Source organism: Vicia villosa, linkage group LG1, assembly GCF_029867415.1.
Source record: "Vicia villosa cultivar HV-30 ecotype Madison, WI linkage group LG1, Vvil1.0, whole genome shotgun sequence".
NCBI classification, from domain to species: Eukaryota; Viridiplantae; Streptophyta; class Magnoliopsida; order Fabales; family Fabaceae; genus Vicia; species Vicia villosa.
The window spans coordinates 210,023,775-210,033,407 of NC_081180.1; positions in this window are offsets into that span (position 1 = coordinate 210,023,775).

Consider the following 9,633-nt stretch of genomic DNA (forward strand, 5'->3'; position numbering starts at 1 on the left):
ACAGCTATAGCATAAGCATATGAATATGTCTCCCCCTGAGATTAACAATCTCCCCCTGAGATAAATAATCTCCCCCTGAAATAAATACTCGAAGAACTTTAATAAAAGACTTCCCTGATTATTTCGGTAGAGACGATCATATAAGCTTCTTGTCTTCAGAGAATTCATAGCTTCTGACTTCTGCTTCCATTGGACAGCTTCAGAACTAGAATTTCCTTAGATCCTTAGAACACTCACAGCTTCTGATTCCTGCTTCCATCTAGGACAGCTTCAGAACTTGAATTTCTTTGATCTTCTGAACATTCACAGCTTCTGATTTCTGCTTCCATTCAGGACAGCTTCAGAACTTGAATTTCTTTGATCTTCTGAACATTCACAGCTTCTGATTTTTGCTTCCATTCAGGACAGCTTCAGAACTTGAGTTTTCTGGATCTTTAGAACATTCGCAGCTTCTGATTTCTGCTTCCCTCGGATAGCTTCAGAGCTTTGAATTTCTACCAACATCACTTCATGCTAGATTTGTATCAGAACATTGTTGAATGTACCAGAGCATCATCTGAGCATCTCTACATCCTGAAATGTTACAGAACAAAAACTAAACGACAAAAGTCAGCATGAACGAGTTAGAACATAAAATGTATGTTTGAACACATTATATGAATCAGAGCCATATAGGCTGAAATAATATATCAGAGCAAATAATGTATCAGAGCCATAACATTATATGTATCAGAGCAAATAGAATTTTGTCAGAATAAATAGACAAATATAGATCAAATTCTATTATCAGTGCTTCTGATTCATTCTTCTTTCTTGCTTCTGATCTCTGAAGCTTGACAGCACTTAGCTTGCTTCAGTTTCCATGGTTTTGCTTCTTGTTTTTGCTTTGAAGATTCTCTTCACTTCTTTATACCTGCAAAACACTTAAACCATATAGAACTTGCAGTTCTTGTTAGAGAATGTGTGGGAGCTTTACCCAGCAACTGATAGATTAATCAAATCATTTATCATTTATCTTTCTCCCCCTTTTTGTCATAACATCAAAAAGCAATATTTCAAAAGAATTAGATGCATAAAACGACAAATAGAGTCACTGGAATGTAAAACAAATTTTTCATTGATAATCAAAAAAGGATTACAAGAAGTTGTTTAACAAGCAGATGCAACAAGGAAAAGAAAACAACTAAGACCAAATCCTAGGACCCTAGCTAAGACAACGTATGTGCCAGCATGCCATGAAGGAGTGAAATGCCTCATTGACTGCTTCTTGGGCTTTCAGGCGAGGGATCAGGGAGACTTGGTCCTGATGCAGATCTGCCACCATCTTTACCAGAGACAACATTCTCAGCGGGTGAAGATGAAGAGAGAGAGAGAGAAAAAAAAAACTCGATGAGGGATGCAAGGAGATAGAGAGAGATGAGAGGGAAAGAGAAGAGTTTGAAGAGTATTTAAAAGAAATAAAATGAAACGAATGATGACTAGCATTTAATGTTACGTGACGTGAGGAGAGATAATAAAGACAAATGAGGTGACTAGCACAGTTACCTATGGTCGGCGTCCCTTCAACTGCACGCGCGCTTATCCATGAATAGTAACGACAGGTTTACCATCCCGAGATAAAAATGTAACAGCTGTTTTGCTTTAAAAGAGGTTCTGAATCAACTTAGACAATGAAACGTTAGTAATAACCGAATCATAATTTCTAAAAGATTTCAATCAGAACTTCTGATATATAAAAAATAATCCATTTTCATTTCAGAAGTTACTCATACATAAGAACTTCTCATCTTCTCATTCTGGGCATAAATCCATACTGATGTTCTTCAGAATGAACTTAAACCTATCTTCAGCCAGGGGTTTTGTAAAGATATCAGCCCATTGATGGTCTGTATCAACAAAGTTTAAAGATATAACACCCTTCTGAACATAGTCCCTTATGAAATGATGTTTTATCTCAATATGTTTAGCTTTTGAATGAAGAATAGGGTTCTTAGATAAACATATAGCAGAAGTATTATCACAGAATATAGGAATGTTACTCTCAAATATCTGATAATCTTCTAACTGACTCTTCATCCAGAGCATCTGTGTACTACAACCAGCAGCAGCGACATATTCTGCTTCTGTTGTTGATAGAGCAATAGTTGCTTGCTTCTTGCTGTACCAGGAGATCAAATGACTTCCAAGAAATTGGCAACTTCCTGAAGTACTTTTTCTTTCAATTCTGCCTCCAGCATAGTCAGCATCGCAGAATCCTACTAAGTTGTATTCTTTAGATTTTCTGTAAACTAAGCCAACATTAGTAGTACCTTTCAGATACCTTAGAATTCCCTTAACAGCAGTTAAATGAGATTCTCTAGGATCTGATTGGAATCTAGCACACAAACAAACACTGAACAGAATGTCAGGTCTAGAAGCAGTCAGATATAGAAGAGATCCAATCATACCTCTGTATAACTTCTGATCTACCTTCTTACTTACCTCATCCTTACCTAGGATGCATGTTGGATGCATAGGAGTTTTGGCTTCTTTGCAGTCTAGAAGATTAAACTTCTTCAGAAGTTCCTTCACATACTTGGTTTGGTGAACATACGTTCCTTCTGATGTTTGATTTATTTGTATTCCGAGGAAATACTTGAGTTCTCCCATCATGCTCATTTCAAACTCAGCCTGCATAGACTCAGCAAACTCCTTTCCAAGTGTAGCATTAGATGTTCCAAAAATAATATCATCTACATATATTTGACAAATTAAAATATCCCTTTTAAAGGTTTTACAAAAGAGAGTAGTGTCCACTTTTCCTCTAGTGAAACCATTATCCAGAAGGAAAGAACTTAAGCGTTCATACCAAGCTCTGGGAGCCTGTTTCAATCCATACAATGATTTCTTAAGTTTAAAAACATGATTAGGAGACATAGACTCTTCAAAACCAGGAGGTTGATGGACATAAACTTCTTCATCTATATAACCATTTAAGAAGGCACTCTTGACATCCATCTGATAAAGAGTGATGTTATGTTGAGTGGCAAATGAAATTAATAGACGAATAGATTCTAACCTGGCCACTGGTGCAAAGGTTTCTGTATAATCAATCCCTTCTTGCTGACTATAACCCTGAGCCACCAGTCTGGCTTTGTTCCTTACCACTTCACCTTTCTCACTGAGCTTGTTTCTGAAGACCCATTTTGTACCAATTATATTGAATCCATCTGGTCTAGGAACAAGATCCCAAACATCATTCCTTGTAAACTGATTCAGTTCTTCTTGCATAGCAATTATCCAGTCTGGATCTTCTAGAGCATGATCAACAGAAGTTGGCTCGATCAAAGATACAAGACCTAATTGACAATCTGCATTGTTCTTAAGGAATGCTCTTGTTCTGATTGGATCATCCTTCTTTCCAAGAATGACATCTTCTGAGTGACCAGAGATGATTCTGGATGATCTTCTGACAGATGGTTCTTCAGAAATGCTTAGATCCTCCAGAGAAGCTGATACTTGATCTTCAGATTCTTTGCTTCTGAGGAGCTCTGCTTCTGATGCGTTGCTTCTTGGCTCAGCAACTTCTGATATGTCAATATCAAAATCTGCAAAATTATCAAACTGCTTTGGTTTTTCAGAACCAAGCTTATCATCAAACCTGATATTGATTGGTTCTTCTACAATCAATGTTTCAGTATTGTATACTCTGTAGCCTTTTGAGCGTTCAGAATATCCAAGAAGGAAACATTTTTGAGCTTTGGAATCAAACTTACCAAGATGATCTTTAGTGTTCAGAATAAAGCATACACATCCGAAAGGATGGAAATATGAAATGTTGGGCTTTCTATTCTTCCACAATTCATAAGGAGTCTTATTTAGAATAGGTCTGATAGAGATTCTATTCTGAATATAGCATGCAGTGTTTATTGCTTCTGCCCAGAAATGCTTAGCCATATTGGTTTCATTGATCATGGTTCTGGCCATTTCTTGCAGAGTCCTATTCTTTCGTTCTACAACCCCATTTTGCTGTGGAGTTCTAGGACAAGAGAAATCATGGGCAATACCATTTTCTTTGAAGAACTCTTCAAAGGATCTGTTCTCAAATTCACCACCATGATCACTTCTGACCTTTATGATTTTACACTCTTTTTCAGATTGAATCTGAATGCAGAAATCAAAGAACACTGAATGAGTCTCATCCTTGTGTTTTAAGAATTTTACCCATGTCCAGCGGCTATAATCATCTACGATGACTAATCCATATTTCTTCCCTCTGACAGATGCTGTTTTGACTGGGCCAAACAGATCAATGTGCAAGAGTTCTAATGGCCTTGAGGTAGAAACAACATTCTTGGACTTGAATGCAGGTTTGGAGAACTTGCCCTTCTGACATGCTTCACAAAGAGCATCTGATTTGAATTTCAGATTAGGGAGTCCTCTGACCAGATTCAGTTTGTTAATCTGAGAAATCTTTCTCAAACTAGCATGACCTAATCTTCTGTGCCAGACCCACTGTTCTTCAGAAACAGACATAAGACAAGTCACCTTCTGACTCATAAGATCTTGCAGATCTGTCTTATAAATGTTGTTCTTCCTCTTGCCTGTAAATAGGATTGAGCCATCCTTCTGATTTACAGCCTTGCAAGACTCTTGATTAAAGATTATATCATAACCATTGTCACTCAATTGACTGATAGATAAGAGATTATGTGTTAATCCTTCTACAAGAAGTACATTAGAAATGGAAGGAGAGTTACCAGACTTTATAATTCCAGAGCCAATTATCTTGCCCTTCTGATCTCCTCCAAACTTGACTTCTCCTCCAGACTTAAGCACCAGGTCTTGGAACATAGACCTTCTTCCTGTCATGTGTCGCGAGCATCCAGAGTCCAGGTACCATGACATGTTGTGCTTTGTCCTTTTTGCAGTCAAGGATATCTGCAATTGGAATAATCTTATCCTTAGGTACCCACATTTTCTTGGGTCCTTTCTTGTTAGATTTTCTCAAGTTCTGATTGAACTTGGGTTTAACATTGTAACCAATAGGAGGAACAGCATGATAATTCTTAATGTGAGTTTCATGATATTTCCTAGGTTGTGTCACATGCTTTTTGGTGTGTGTTATGTGAAAACTTTGAGCATGTGAAGTGTGCCTAATATCATGAGAGTGGCCATACTTGAACTGATCATACAATGGCTTGTATGTGATTTTCATTTCATCAACAGGTTCAAGTTTGTATGGGGTTTCACCCTCAAAACCAATGCCGACTCTTTTGTTTCCAGACACAGCATATATCATAGAAGCTAGCTGACTTCTGCCAATACTTCTAGATAAGAACTTCCTGAAACTTAAATCATATTCTTTCAGAATATGGTTTAGACTGGGAGTGGATTTTTCTGAATCAGAAGGAGATCCAACATTATTGGATAATTTTAAAAGTTTTTCTTTTATATCAGATTTCTCCAACTCAAGCTTCTTTGTTTCAAATTCAAATTGCTTTTTCAGCTTTTTGTATTTGAGACTAATCTGAGACTTGAGTTCCAGAAGTTCAGTTAGACCGGAAACTAACTCATCTCTAGTAAGTTCAGAAAATACCTCTTCAGAATCTGATTCTGATGTAGATTCTGATCCGTCATCTTCTGTCGCCATCAGCGCACAGTTGGCCTGCTCATCTTCAGAGTCTGAATCATCTTCTGACTCATCCCAGGTTGCCATAAGACTTTTCTTCTTATGAAACTTCTTCTTGGGATTTTCCTTCTGAAGATTTGGACATTCATTCTTGTAGTGTCCAGGCTCATTGCATTCATAGCACATGACCTTTTTCTTGTCAAATCTTCTATCATCAGAAGATTCTCCACGTTCAAATTTCTTTGAACTTCTGAAGCCTCTGAACTTCCTTTGCTTGGTCTTCCAGAGTTGATTTAGCCTTCTGGAGATTAAGGACAGTTCATCTTCTTCTTCAGATTCTGATTCTTCAGGATCTTCTTCTCTAGCCTGAAAAGCGTTAGTGCATTTCTTGATATTGGATTTTAATGCAATATACTTACCTTTCTTTTGAGGCTCATTTGCGTCCAGCTCTATTTCATGACTTCTCAAGGCACTGATGAGCTCTTCCAGAGAAACTTCATTCAGATTCTTTGCAATCTTGAATGCAGTCACCATAGGACCCCATCTTCTGGGTAAGCTTCTGATGATCTTCTTAACATGATCAGCCTTGGTGTATCCCTTGTCAAGAACTCTCAATCCAGCAGTAAGAGTTTGAAATCTTGAAAACATCTTTTCAATGTCCTCATCATCCTCCATCTTGAAGGCTTCATACTTCTGGATTAAAGCTAGAGCTTTAGTCTCCTTGACTTGAGCATTTCCTTCATGAGTCATTTTCAAGGACTCATATATGTCATAGGCCGTTTCCCTGTTAGATATCTTCTCATACTCAGCATGAGAGATAGCATTCAGCAAAACAGTTCTGCATTTATGATGATTCCTGAAAAGCTTTTTCTGATCATCATCCATTTCTTGCCTTGTTAGCTTTACGCCTCTGGCATTTACAGGATGTTTGTAACCATCCATCAGAAGATCCCATAGATCACCATCTAGACCCAGAAAGTAACTTTCCAGTTTATCTTTCCAGTATTCAAAGTTTTCACCATCAAATACCGGCGGTCTAGTATAACCATTGTTACCGTTGTATTGCTCAGCAGAGCCAGATGTAGATGCAGGTGTAGGTGTAGACTTTTCACTTTCATCAACCATCTTTTACTGAAGCGTTTTTCTCTTCCTGAATCTTTTCTAAACACGGTTAAGTGCTTGCACCTTAGAACCGGCGCTCTGATGCCAATTGAAGGATAGAAAAACACTTAGAAAGGGGGGGTTTGAATAAGTGTAGCTTTAAAAACTTGACAGATAAAAATAAATTGCACAGTTATTTTTATCCTGGTTCGTTGTTAACTAAACTACTCCAGTCCACCCCCGCAGAGATGATTTACCTCAACTGAGGATTTAATCCACTAATCGCACGGATTACAATGGTTTTCCACTTAGTCCGCAACTAAGTCTTCCAGAGTCTTCTGATCACACACTGATCACTCCAGGAACAACTGCTTAGATACCCTCTAAGACTTTTCTAGAGACTACTGATCAACACGATCACTCTAGTTACAACTGCTTAGTTCACTCCTAAGACTTCCTAGAGTATTCTGATCAACCGATCACTCTAGTTCCTTACAACTTAATGTAATTCTAAGAGTATTACAAATGCTTCTTAAAAGCGATAATCACAACTGTGATATTTCTCTTAATCGTTTAAGCTTAATCTCACTAATATATTACAACAGCAATGTAGTGAGCTTTGATGAAGATGAAGATTCTGAGTTTAGATTTGAACAGCGTTTCAGCAAGTGTTTTTGAATAATCTTGTTCAGAATTGTTAACCTTGCTTCTCATCAGAACTTCATATTTATAGGCGTTGGAGAAGATGACCGTTGAATGCATTTAATGCTTTGCGTGTTCCGTACAGCATCGCATTTAATGTTATACGCTTTTGTCAACTACCTCGAGCCTTGTTCACGCTGTGTCTACTGACGTAGCCTTTAATAGCTTTTAACGTTCCTTTTGTCAGTCAGCGTAGCTTGCCACTTGTACTTCCTTCTGATCTGATGTTTGTGAATACAACGTTTGAATATCATCAGAGTCAAACAGCTTGGTGCATAGCATCTTCTGATCTTCTGACCTTGAAGTGCTTCTGAGCGTGATACCATCTTCTGAGCTTCAGTGCTTCTGATCTCTTGTTCTTCTGATGCTTCCATAGACCCATGTTCTGATTCTGCTTCGACCATCTTCTGATGTCTTGCCAGACCATGTTCTGATGTTGCATGCTGAACCCTTGAGACAAAGCTTCTGAGCGCTGAATTATGCGTACTCTTTATATATTTCCTGAAAGGGAAATTGCATTGGATTAGAGTACCATATTATCTTAAGCAAAATTCATATTATTGTTATCATCAAAACTAAGATAATTGATCAGAACAAATCTTGTTCTAACACCTTCTTCTTGTCAGATCTTCTGTCACCAGAAGATTCTCCTCGTTCAAATCTTTTTGAACTTCTGAAGCCTCTGAACTTCCTTTGCTTGCTTTTCCAGAGTTGGTTTACCCTTCTGGAGATCATGGACAGTTCATCTTCTTCTTATGATTCTGATTCTTCATAATCTTCTTCTTTAGCCTGAAAAGCGTTAGTGCATTTTTTAACATTAGATTTTAATGCAATAGACTTACCTTTCTTCTGAGGCTCGTTTGCATCCAGCTCTATTTCACGGCTTCTCAAGGCACTGATAAGCTCTTCCAAAGAAACTTCATTCAGATTCTTTGCAATCTTGAATGCTGTTACCATTGGACCCCATCTTCTAGGTAAGCTTCTGATGATCTTCTTTACATGATCAGCCTTGGTGTAGCCTTTATCCAGAACTCTCAATCCAGCAGTTAGCGTTTGAAATCTTGAGAACATCTTCTCAATGTTTTCATCATCCTCCATCTTGAAGGCTTCATATCTTTGGATTAGAGCAAGAGCTTTAGTCTCCTTGACTTGAGCATTTCCCTCATGGGTCAATTTCAATGACTCATATATATCATAGGCCGTTTCCCTGTTAGATATCTTCTCATACTCAGCATGAGAGATAACATTCAGCAAAACCGTCCTACATTTATGATGATTCTTGAAAAGCTTCTTCTGATCATCGTCCATTTCTTGCCTTGTCAGCCTTATGCCACTAGCTTTCACTGGATGTTTGTAACCATCCATCAGAAGATCCCATAGTTCACCATCTAGACCAAGAAAGTAACTTTCCAGTTTATCTTTCCAGTATTCAAAGTTTTCACCATCAAATACTGGTGGTCTAGTATAACCATTGTTACCATTATATTGCTCAGCAGAGCCAGATGTAGATGCAGGTGGGTTTGTTGAAATTTCACCAGCCATCTTTTACTGAAGCGTTTTTCTCTTCCTGAATCTTTTCTAAACACGGTTAAGTGCTTGCACCTTAGAACCGGCGCTCTGATGCCAATGGAAGGATAGAAAAAAACTTAGAAAGGGGGGGGTTTGAATAAGTGTAGTCTATAAACTTGAACGATAAAAATAAATTGCACAGTTATTTTTATCCTGGTTCGTTGTTAACTAAACTACTCCAGTCCACCCCCTGGTAGTGATTTACCTCACCTGAGGATTTAATCCACTAATCTCAAAAGATTACAATGGTTTTCCACTTAGCCCACGACTAAGTCTTCTAGAGTATCCTGATCACAACCTGATCACTCTAGGAACAACTGCTTAGACACAAGCTAAGACTTTCTAGAGTATCCTGACCACCACGTGATCACTCTAGTTACAACTGCTTAGACACAAGCTAAGACTTCCTAGAGTATCTTGATCAAACCTGATCACTGTAGTTACTTACAAATTAATGTAATCAAATTCTAAGAGTATTACAATGCTTCTGAAAAGCTATAATCACAATAGTGATATTTCTCTTAAAGTTTAAGCTTAATCTCACTAATATATTACAACAGCAATGTAGTGAGCTTGATGAAGATGAAGTTTGTGAGCTTTGATTTGAACAGCGTTTCAGCAAGTTAGTATTCACAGAATTCGTCAGAATC